This window comes from Pinus tabuliformis, chromosome 9, assembly GCF_031772625.1.
Source record: "Pinus tabuliformis cultivar Carrire ecotype Pingquan chromosome 9, CPIR1, whole genome shotgun sequence".
In the NCBI taxonomy this organism is placed as follows: domain Eukaryota; kingdom Viridiplantae; phylum Streptophyta; class Pinopsida; order Pinales; family Pinaceae; genus Pinus; species Pinus tabuliformis.
In genome coordinates this window covers 1,079,107,883-1,079,120,549 of record NC_142307.1, presented here as the reverse complement: position 1 = coordinate 1,079,120,549, position 12,667 = coordinate 1,079,107,883, and positions in this window count along the sequence as shown.

The window sequence follows — 12,667 nt, the reverse complement described above, 5'->3', positions numbered from 1 at the left end:
TCCACCTTTTGACAGTCTAAACACTTTGCAATAGACTTAGCCACCTATTTCTTCAAGTTTAGCCAATGACAGAATTTCTTAACAACCATAAAATTTTTCTGGTATCCTAGGTGGCCTGAATATGGATTGACATGAAACTCCCTCAAAATAATCCTTTTGATATCATTGTTATCTGGAATATAAATCTTGTTCTTGAATCTGACCAAGCCATTTTCCATGAGGTGATACTCCTCATCTCTATCACCTTCACCATGTTATTGCAATATCTTCTTCAGCCACTGATAACTCTCATAATTCTACCATGCATGCAAGATCTGATCTTATAAATATTCCCCATAATATATCACAACTGTAATGTGATTCACCTACACTCTCCTAATGAGAGCATATGCAACCCTGTTGTCCTTGCCCTTGATGTATCTAATCTAAAATTCAAACCCACTAAGAGTATCCAACCATCTAACTTGCCTGACATTCAGATTAAGTTGGTCAAACAAGTATCTTATCCCACTATGATCACTCATCAAGAGGAACCTTCTGCCAAGAAGATAATGTCTCCACATCTCCAATGCATGAATGATAGCTTCCAACTCAAGATCATGAGTCACATAGTTCTGCCCATGATCATTCAACTTTCTTGACTCATAGCATACTGTTATCACCCAGGTTGTTCCCTTTGACTCCCAAGGGAATACGGCCGGGGTAACCACTAACCAATCTTTGGATTACAGCTTCTAGCCAAACTGTAATTAGAGAGGGCTCTCTCTTTAAGGTTTGTCTCTGTTTTGTGAAGATTTTAGGCTAGTTATGAGTTCAGGGTTTGTTTTTATGTTTTGGTTGAAGGATGTCTTCTGTAGCTAAGGTGGAAATCTTCAGATATTTCTAGTCCATTGGGCAATGGAGTCTGTGGCTACAGGTTGTCTGAGATATTAAGTTGAGTTGCTGAAACTGCAGGGCCATTCAAATACATAATGAAACAAAATTTAAATTGTGATTATGAGGTGTGTTTAACCAGTGAAAAGCAATTAAGAATTCTTCACTAAGCTAGGGTGTAAGAAAGAGATATATTGCACAGGAGAAAACTTGAATTCATGAAACAACAATCACTGTGAAAGATATAGTTTGGAGGTGCAACAGTTAAGAATTACACCTTATGACTATAACTGAAGAAAGACATTTATAACAGCATAGATTGAGTTCAGGGTACTCTGTGAATAAATCCTGGAACTATTCTTTTTCTCTGCCATTAACTATAAACACAGAAACATGAATGAGATATGAAAGGACAACAAAAGAAACACATAATGAAGAGTTTTTAAGGAAAACTTATTGTGCCATGAAGTACACAGGGATCCTGTAACATTCAGCAAAACACCACAATGACTCAGATAACGCAGAGCTTTGGAAATTCCATCACTTTTGTATTAATACTCTGGAAGTTTACAACATAAGAAACTATAGAAGAGAAATCAACAACAACCCCTGCAAACTTATGCGAGGGGGGTATATATACAAACGGTCATACAAAATATCTGAGGCGTTGAGTCATCTGAGAAATAAATATGTTCACCAACTTGTACAGAACAACAGATAAGAAGTTATTACAACTTTGAATACAACATCAATGCTCTTCAATTCTGTCAGAAGACTTTTTGACCTTTGGAGGCCACTGAGTCGGTTGAATGTTCTGTTATGAATGATGAATGACGTGTCTTTGTAGCTCTGTCATCTTGTAGCTTTTCGGCCCTGTCACCTGTGACTGTCAGTGCTGCTTTAGTGGCCGAATAGTTTTGCTGAGTTGGCTCAGCCCATTCTTCTCCATGCATGCTGATTTTATCAAAATTTTCCTGTGCATGATAATTTATATAAAAAAAGAAAAACTTGAATACGGGCTCTGGTTTACAGTATTGTTTGTATCATTTTGGTCTAGAATTCCTGTGTGGGAAATTGATGTCTCAGGATTGCCTCTAGAGTCTCATCTGCCTCTGTGTATTTGTAGAAATTTGGAGGCACTTCAAACAAATGTTGGATCTCATTCATGATGAAAAATAGGTTCTCAACCCTGTTGTAGAGACTCTGCCCTGATGTTGGCCCTGATTCTTCTGAAGTGCTGGGTCTTTCAGTAATCTGATTTGTAGCAAATGTGTTGACCCTTTTGGCATAATGTTCATGGGAAAGTAGTCTTCCTGCGTTGTTCAGTAAGCTAGGAAGACCTCTGTTTTGTAATGCCACAAATTTGTCCGTGAACTTATTAACCTCTGTCTGCATATCCTGGCTTCTTCTTTCCAGTGTTTGCACCAGGTTTCTTAGTGTGAGGACCCTCTTTATCAGCTAGATGGTTTCAGTTCTACTGGAGATTCCCATTGCTGCCAGCTGAGCACTTGTTCTGTTATTAAGCACATTAATCATCCTATTGGAAACCTCAGGCATATTGCCTAGAGATGCCCTTGATCTATGGATTTCTCTGTGTGCTTTTCCTATGAGATCTATTTGCTCATGAATGGTCTCAATGTATTGCCATTGATCAGTGATTGATTGGCCAATGTTGGCCCATAAAACTGTCTTAAGCTCAGTTGTCACTTTGTCAAGAGTGAGCTCCTTCTCCAGCTCCTTTATCTTATCCTTAAGGGCCTTTATTTCGCTGCCTTTTTCTACTACAGTGTGCTTGGATTTATCGTATCTTTCATTGAGCTTGGCTAGACTCTGCCTGGCCTCATTTAGCTCTACCATTTGGGCTTCCAGGGCTTGGATTTCATTCTTGAGCTTCTGCATATCCAGGCTTGGAGCCTGCTCTGTTGTTGGTGCAATCGCTGATGTAGATGGTGCTGTCTGTTCAGTAGGAGGAGCCGTAGTCTGAGGAGGTTCCTCCAGGTTAATTATTTATGGAGGAGGCTGAGATGTTTGTCCTCCTTCTTTTTGTTGTAATGCTGCCTGTAGTGCAGCCTGTGCAGCCTTTGATTCTCCCAATTTCTCTTGTGTTTGGATCAGCTGTTTATATAGGGACACCAGCATAGCTGATGCATCTTGGTCATGTCTTAGCTGGGCAACTTCTCCAGTTTGTGGGTGAATGGTTGCTGGGACTTTTACCATTTTCCTTAGCGCTGCCAAATCTGCATCCCTTAACTTCAATAATGCTTGTACAGCCTTGATGTCCTTGGGATCATGCCCAAGTTCTATGATTATCTCCTCTAAGACTTTGATTATGTTGTCCTTTGCTTGAGAGGATGCTCTCTCCAACTCAAGTTGGGCAGCTGTATTATTTAGGCTATTTTCTAGCCTGTAGTTCTCCAATGTCTTATCTGCCAAGGAGGCATACACCATCTCACCCGTTTGCTTATGTAATTCGATTTTATCCATTGGGTGGATGTCCTTGGCAAGGACCTCAAGGTTGGTCCTTATGTAATCTGCAGCTGACTGCGGCTGCAACACGGCTGGCATAAAGTGGCTCATGATCATCTTGCCCTCCTGGACATCATATGCAGACATTAGTCTTTGCTGGTTAGTGGGGGCCATTTTCAACAAATGATTATATAGCTGTACTCTTATGGGCTCATTCCTCTTTTTTATATCAATGAACTGCTGCTTGATGCCCACCTCAGCTCCTCTTTGTTGGCTTGAGGAGCTGACTTCTCCTCCCACTATCCTCTCTTGTTCCTGCTGGAAGGAACTTGCAGATGCCTCCATGCTAAGTGGGCCCATGCCCAAAGATTGCCCTATTGGCATTTCTTCCTCAGAAAGAGGATTCATTCTGTGTCTTTTCTCCCCATGAGTTGTTGATGTTGTGAGGGGAGTTTCTCTCTCCCTCTTTCTACTTATGTCTTCTTTTTGTGGGGTTTGGAGGACTGAGGCCTCCACTGTTGTCTCCTGCCTAGGAGGTAGATTATCCTGAGATTGCTGCCCGGTGGATTCTGGGGCCTGTGATGTTTGCTCTTGTTGCACTGGCTGTTCTTTTTCTTGCTGCCCCCCTTGTTGCTGTTGTACCTGTTGTTGTTGCTGCACATCCTGCTGTTGTACCTGTTCATGAGGTGGCTGCTCTGGCTCCATCTCTTTCTCTTTGCCTTTGCTAGAGATTTGATCAGTAGCTTTGTCTGCTTGCTGATGTGCTGTGGAGGATGAGGCAGCTGCTCCCACTTGAGTGCCTGGAAGAGCAAATACCTGTGCATAAAGCTCTAAGTCAGCCATCTTTTGAAGATTTTTAACTGCTCTTTGATTTAATTCTTTTTGTGTAACAGTTTCCTCTAAGGTGCCTCTCCTCCACTTGATTTGATTTGCATATTTTTCTATATGAGGCAACCTTACATGGTCATAACTGGCCAGCCTATACTTGACCCTTCTTAAAGTTATGGAGTGATTGGGGTCATAAGGTTTCCAAAGGAAACTGGTCTGTAGGCCAAGGGTTTCTAGCATTCTTTCTGCTTCTCGCCAACCTTCCTCCCTTTTGCTATAAATGAAGTGGCCTAATTGGTTTCTCACTTTGAGCTGTGCCTTCTTGCCTTTGCCTGAAAAATGTAGCACATCAACGTTCCCAAACTGCCTGAAGTATTCAAGGGCAAACAATCTCATGGGCAGATATCTGGGCAATCTGTATGGGGGCAACTCACACCCATATATTCTAATGACTGTGTGGTGTTGGTAATAGTACCAGTCCCCAATGCTGTATGCCTTGGACAGCTGAAGAATCCTCTGCATTTCATCAGTTAGCCTTGGAGGAGGTGAGCTCATAAGCAAAGACATGGCTGGGTGGATGAAGAGGTCTATAAACTCACAATAAGTGTATGGAGAACAAGATCTGCAATGGATAGCAGAGGACCAATATACTACTGACCTTGGATTTCCTTGTGCATCCACTCTCTTCATAGCAATGTGAAACTTCTCATGTTGATAATACAAAATTTAAGTGGTAGATGTAAGAGGTGTATCTGAACACCCTTTCTCTTGCCAAGTTCATTAATTGCTCATGTATTTTGTCAGATATGTAGGTGGCATAGTCATAGCAGATTGGACACTTGCCAGGGGAAAACATGAGCATCATCACTAGCACAGTTTCATCAACAAACTCAATTGAATTATAGCCCAGAATGAGACTAATCATGTCTACAAGGTCCCTGCCCAATTGGTTGAGGTAAACATGAGAAATGGGAGGGTACTTCACAGTGTCAGAGTCAATGTACAATTGATTTAGTTTGGTGACCTTAGCATCTGTCAATTTAGCTCCTTGCTTTATCAGATCAGCCAGTGATAAAGGGACTAATTTCCTATCAGTTTTGAAGTGCAGCATCTCTCTGATGGCTTCAGGGGTGACATAGAAAACAACTGAGCCTGAAGGGTCAATCACAGCCCTCTGAGTGGCGTCGTAGCATTCAGCACATAGGTGGATGAGGTCAGGAAACTGGTTGACCTGAGGGAGCTTGAAGAGAGGGAGGAAAGAATCCCAAATGCCCAATACATCTGTTCCAGTCTCATGTTTAATCTTCAATTCGTTTAACAAGTGGATGTGGTACTTGCTGTGCATTAGCATTTCTTCTGATATCTGATAATCCAGGTCTGCTAATGGCTGCCATTGTAATTCTCTCTGAGGGGCATTTAATGGAGCAATGTTCAAGGCTACAGGAGCTACTGGTGCATCCATGGTTACTTTAGGCTTCTATTTGTATGCACTGGTGTTATTATGCAAAGCAACACAGAGGAATATTTTTGCAATATAGAGGTGAATTGCAAGGAAGAGGGGGTAAATTGTAACAGCAGCAATTGGAATACTGCACAGAGGACTACTAGAGCAAATGCTCGGCCTTAAAACTCTCTTGAGGGTGAATTGGTGCGGCTTGGGTTCTTAGTTCACGAATGCGCGAACTAACTGTATTTTTTTGCGAGAATTTGGCTAAACAAGGCTCGGCAGGTGAATTTCGACTTTATAATTGAAAATGGAGGCTAGCCACAGGGGATTTGCCGACAAATTATGAGCTTGCCCACTCTGTTAACTTTGTTTTAGACAATTATGGACACAACCGAGCGCAGGGGAGGTGAATTCGATAAATACCTGGTGAATTGCTTGGCAAATTTTGCAAATGCAGGTGGGATGGAAGCGCCGACAGTCTCTTGGTTGATTTCAACTGGTCGGCAATGGATTTGGACGTAAAATGCATGTAGGGGGAGTAACAGTCTTTTTCGCAAAGTAACGAAAAACATGAATTTTGGCCAAAATATAGACTTTTGGGTTATTTGGCGCCTTTTTTGGATGACGTCAGCATGACGTCATCAGGTGGGGTCAAGGTTGGATGACGTCATCGAGGGACATGGCGGCTTGAGGGTGGTCCACGGGGATGATGAGGTCGCGGGCAGGTCAGAGCAGTGGCGGACGGGGGCGCTGACGCGGCGGTGATGTAGCAGTGACGCGGTAATGACGTGGTAGTGACATTGGCCAGGCGGGTTGACAGAAACCGGAAACGGTAAGCGTTTAATATCGCACCGCTCTCTATACGGAAGTGGAATTGTCAGAGGGTGCTCCGATACGATTTGGGGGTGACGCGTGGCCGAGGCCTGACGTCACCCTCTGACAAATTTCGGAAGGTAACTTTCGGACGTCGGGCCCGGTCCGAAATGCATGAGAGCCGTCGGATGAAAAGGGCCAGATCGACGGTCGACGGATCGTTAATGTGCGAGGTCAATACGGAAGGGGGCGGGAATAAAATAATATTTTTCTTTGGAGGATGCGCCCGGCGGGGACTTTAGGACTTTCGGTGATTTGTATGGTTTTCAATGTATTTTTATAAAAACGTGCATAGCGCCCAAACTTTGGGTAAAATGAAAAAGTGGGTTTTCATGTGTTTTTGCAAATGAGCGGGTTAGGGGTGAAAATGGGTTTATTTACAAGGTTCTTTAGCAAATGAAGGGGTTAATGGTTTTAGATAACTTTTGAAGGGGGAAAAGGGGTAGGGTTAGGGTTCTTAAACTGACCAGATGTCAATTTAATCCCTGACTGTGAACATATGGCTATAATGCTAGGGGGGAAGGGATATTTATAGAATGCTTGGGGTTTATACACCATAGTGTTTATAATAATAGGGAAAGGGCAACATAAAGGATTTAGATACTAAGAAGTTAGGGGTTAATATGAATGGAAGAGGTGAATGAGGGGTGATATCACTAAGTTCATGTGAAAACAACTTAGCTTAGGGAATATATCAAAATGAAAATAATTTTAGACAAGAAATGTGGCTTTTAAAGGAATAAGAACCAACATAAAACCTTAAATTCTTTCATGAACACAACTGATGAAGGGATGTTAGTAATGAATGTGAAAGGGGAGAAAAGGGAGTTAGTCATGCTCCTTTGCTTTGCTGCAACATGATGGAGAAGAGGAGCTTCTCTATCCACTGATGTTCCTTTATGCTAGACCAGCAAATTCATTTGGAATGATTGACATTTCTGCAACCCCATCTACCTACCCATCTACTTGTCTAACATTTTTTGTTTCTTCATGGAGGGTGCACTTAGATTTGCAGACCCTTATGTGCCTTTTCTTTTCTTTTGGATTTTTCTTTTGACTTTCTATCTAAGGCTACCCTTATTGCTTCCAAGGTCCCAGATTAAGCAGTTGGGAACCTTAATTCTCTAGCTAACTACTGGTCTGCCAAGATTAAACAGTTTGGACAGACTTCTTTCTCTATTCTACAATAGAAAATTGAAACATGGCATGATCCAGATTAGGCTGTTGGACCATCCATCCAAAATTGAGTCAACATCAAGCTTTTGTACACACCTTGTCTTCTCATGGAAATATGGGATCTTTGAATCACCAAAGCAGAGCATATTTGGAACTTTTATTTGCCAATCATGAAATATGAAACCTATTGGTATAGGTAGCTAACATTGGCTCCACATGGGGATGGTTTTTCCATTTGAAAGACCAAGAACAGCAGGTCAGAATGCCTTGGCCCTTGACTTCTTTTACCAAAACTTGGGGTATTGTTCCTTGAAATCTCAAAACTGTGCTCTTCCCATCTTGGTGCATCTTTGGACTCATTTGTCTTTTGCTAATAACTAATAAAACTTGAGAAACTGCATTTTTACATGTTAACAGAAAGTAATATTTACACCTGAATATGTACAAGGGAGACTTAGGCTGCAGTTATGGATAGTAGTCAAAATAGTGCTTCAACATCCTGCCATTTACAGGACCTTCATCCAAATCAGTTTCATCAAGATTCCTAAGGAAGTAAGTATTATTTCCTTGCACTGCTTGAACAGCAAATGGTCCTCTCCAAAGGGAATCAAATTTTCCATGTTTTCCTTTATCTTCCCTTCTTGAATCCCACTTGAGGACTTTATCACCTATGTTGAAATCTTCAGCCTTAGTCCTTCTATCGAAGGCTTTATTTAACTTTTCTTGTAAAACTTGAACTCTGTGATAGACTTGGTCTCTAGTTTGCTGCAAACATATAATTTGATTTACCCTTCTTTGCACATCATTTAGTTCAACCTGGCTTTCTTGAAGAAGTTTCATGACAGGGATCCCTAGTGATGAAGGGAATTTGGCTTCTAATCCATAAACTAACTCATATGGGCTGATCCCAATTGATCTTTTGGTTATTAGTCTATCTGCCCATAGGGCATTGACAAGCTTCTTATGCCAATTCTTCTTATTTTCTTCCAACACTTTCTTTATGATGTTTACCAAGCTTTTATTTGATGATTCAGCAAGGCCATTTCCTTGGGGATAGTATGCAGTAGAATGGCCCAAGGTAATGTGAAATTTGTGGCATAAATTCACCATCATCTTAGATCTGAAGGCAGCAGCATTGTCTGTTATTATCTTATCAGGATAGCCAAATATAGAAAGAATATTGGTCTCAAGGAACTGAATGATAGTGGAATCATTTGCTTGTATGCATGGAACAGCTTCAATCCATTTAGTAAAGTAGTCTGTAGCTATTAGAATCCATCTATGTTGGCCTGAAGATGAGGGGTGAATTTCCCCAGTGAAATCCAAACCCCATTGTTGAAAAGGTCTCTCTGTTGGAATAGGCCTCAAAGGAAGTGGCAGTAACTTTCTCTTTCCCTCAAACACTTGACATTTATGACATGAGGTGGTAAATTTCTTGACATCAGAGAAAAAAGTGGGCCAATAGTAACCAGCCCTCAGTATCTTATCCACAGTGGACTTCCAATACAAGTGTCCACCACAGTCACCTGCATGAAATTCTTTGGTGACACTGTCAGTCTCATTCTCAATTAGGCAGTTTAACAATATACCCTCATGGTTTTTCCAAAGCAAATTGTGATCCATAACACAAAATCTGGAAGCTTTCATTTTTAGGAACCTACATTTAGTTCTGGACAATCCTGGGGGAGCACACAGGTTTTGTAACACATAACAGATATCAGAATACCAAGGGGATTGTTCAAAGGCTACATTGATCTTTGGAGTCGCCAGCTCCGGTTCATTGTCCGCTGGTTTATGTCTAAGGCTTGGAAGTTTGCTTCTGTCATTAGTTTGGCCAAACCTTGCCCTTTTATTAGTTTTATAGGTTTTATTTCAATATCAAATTCCAAAATGTTGGCAATCCATTTTCCTCTCCTGCCCTCTAAGTTTTCTTGAGTGAGTATGTCTTTCACAATGGGACTTGGCACATAAGCTATAACATGGGAATAAAGGATGTAAATCCTGAAGTCTTTAATGGCCTTGACCAAAGCATAAGCTTGCTTTTCCATGATCTGATATTTCAGAGGTGCATCTCTAAGAGCTCTACTTAAGAAAGAAATGGGTTTCTCATTTCCTTGGTCATCTTTCTGTAATAAAACAGCAGCAATGGTATGCTGGGAGGCAAAAGAAAAAATGATAAATTCTCTATCAAATTGAGGATTTGTTAAGACTGGGGTTTGGGTAAGGGCCAATTTTATACCTTCAAAGGCTTGATTTGCTTCTACTGTCCATTTCACTTTTGAATCCTTCTTTAGCATGTTGTTCAATAATCTGATCAGTTCTGCTAAGTTTGGGATAAACCTTCTTAAGAAATTGATCTTCCCTAAGAAAGCTTGCAATTCTTTGATGTTTCTTGGGTGGGGCATTTGTAAGATAGCTTGTATCCTGTCTGGGTCAATTCTTATGCCATCCTTTGAAATGATATGCCCTAACAGCTTACCTTCTTCCAAACCAAATAGAAACTTCTTGGGATTCAAGGAAATTCCATATTTCCTACATGTTAAGAAGATCTGCCTTAAATGCTTCAAGTGTTCTTGGTCAGATTTTGAGAAAGGTGTGAGGTCATCCAAATAAATGACAAGAAAGTCATGAATCTCTTTGGCAAAAGCAATATCCATTGCCCTTTGAAATGTTGCCCCTGCATTTTTCAATCCAAAAGGCATTTTTACATATTTGAAAGTTCCCCATGGGGTTGTGAATGCAGTTTTGTCTTGATCATCAGGGTGCACTAGGATTTGATTAAAGCCTGAGAATCCATCAAGTAATGAGATCCTTGAGGCCCCTACCACTCTTTGGAGAATGTGATCCATCTTGGGTAAGGGATAGTTGTCTTTGAGGGACACTTGGTTTAGATTTATAAGATCAACACAGAGTCTTATCTCACCAGTTTTCTTTCTTGTAAGTACAAAATTAGAAATCCAATCAGAAAACTTGATGGGTGCTATGATGCCAGCTTTAAACATTTTTTGCAGTTCTTTTTCGATTGAAGGGAGAAGCATGGGGTTGATCCTTCTCAATTTCTGCTTGAGTGGCTTTTGATTAGGCTTGAGAGGGATAGTATGCTGGATAACCAAGGTGTCATAGGATTTTAAATCCTCATAACCCCATGCAAAGACATGTTGAAACTCTTTGAAGAGGTCTATGTATTTAGGTTTTTGATCAGGAGGTAAGGAAGCATACAATTTTATTATCTTGGGCTTTTCAATAGTTCCAATGTTGCATTCCTCAATGGCAGCGTTAAGGGGCTGCATTTTTGGTTTTCTAGGGATATCATTTGAGTCAAAGATGTCCTCTAATGGAGTTAGACCTGTTGGAAGAAAATTGTCTTTCAGCTCTATGATCTCAGCCTCTGTAGCAGCTATTTCTTCATAACTGGTTTGTTGAATTTCTTGTATGTTGTGTTTGTTAAAAATTGTTGGATGTAAGATTTGGTGAGCTGTCTTGGGTGATATTGGCTTGTTATTCTGTTCACTCTGTATTTGTGATTGACTTGCTCCCTCAGTGTCAATGTTTAATCCTGCAAATTCTTGTTGCAAGGTCAAGAAATTGTTTATTTGTGTATCATCTTCAAATACTTGCCAATTTTTAACATTGTTTGGAATAGAAGGTCTGTGTTTTACCTTAGCTGTAAAGCAATGGCTAGGTGCAAAGGGTAGTTTACAGGTGCTTGCAAATGTGGCCAAACTATGGGCATGCAGGTTATGGGCTCTAGGAATTTTGGTAATTTTAAATTCAGTGAAGGACTTTAGTAGTTCAGCAGCAGCAGATCTATAAGATCTCAGTCTTTTATCATTGGTGACAAAATTACCCTTTACTTGTTGGAAAACTAGGTCTGAATCTCCTAGTATTGAAACCTTTGTGGCTTTTAAGAATTTTACTAGTTTAAGGCCTAGTAAAAGAGCTTCATATTCTGCCATGTTATTAGTGCATCTGAAATTTAGCCTATAGGCTCGGCCTTCTGCATGATTGTTCTGCTTGTTATGTATCTAGACTCCAGCTCCCGCCCCTAATTTGTTGACTGACCCATCAAATTCAAGGAACCATAGGATCTCTTGTTCTCGGGGAGACTTAATAACTTCTCTGTGATCTGGGATTGTGAGTTGAAGTTCTGGTTTTTCATTTAGTTTGTCTTTTAGGACAGTCTCATCACTTGATTGGATCAGCTTTATTTCTAGAGCAGCAGCTTGTTCATTAATGTCTTGATGTTTTTTGAGTGTTTTGGTTTCATCATCATTTTTAAGACCTGAATTATCATTGAAGAGAATATATGAATTTATATCAGAATGGACAGCATATATGGGAAAGTTTTGGGGTTTTTCTTCACTGCTGACCATGTATTTCATAAGTGACTCTCTATATAACCTCTTGGGTTGACCAAATACTGAGATGGTTGCATACGACATGTCTAATTGCAGGGAACCTTGGAGTTTAGCCCCCCATGATCTTGATAACAGCATCCCATATTTGGGTGGGATATCAGCAACTACAACGTCCATTAGAATTGTTTTATTTGGGTACTGAACTAGGGACACACAAAGATCTTTTATCAGACCTAAACACTTAACTTGGCTGGAGTCAAATGAGAATAGGTCCTTATATGGTCTTGTAATATCTAGATTCAATCTTTCCATGACGGATTTAGGCATCAAGTTGTGAGAGGCACCTGAGTCAAACATTGCATTGTGTAGTATCTTATCATGAACATGCAGGCTGACATAGAAAGGTAAGACCCCTGTAACTGCTGTCTTTCCATCAACCTCTGGACCAAAAAGCAATTCTGGGGTGTCATCCAACACATTGACATTATCTTTATTACGAGTGATTTGAAGGGACTTCTTAATTTGTTGTCTATAAATGTCATGCTTGGCTAGTTCTGAAAGAGGAATAGCTACCTTCAATTTGCCAATTTCGGCTTCTAAGTCAAAGGGTCTTTCAGATAGGGTCTTGGTATTTTGGTTAATAGCC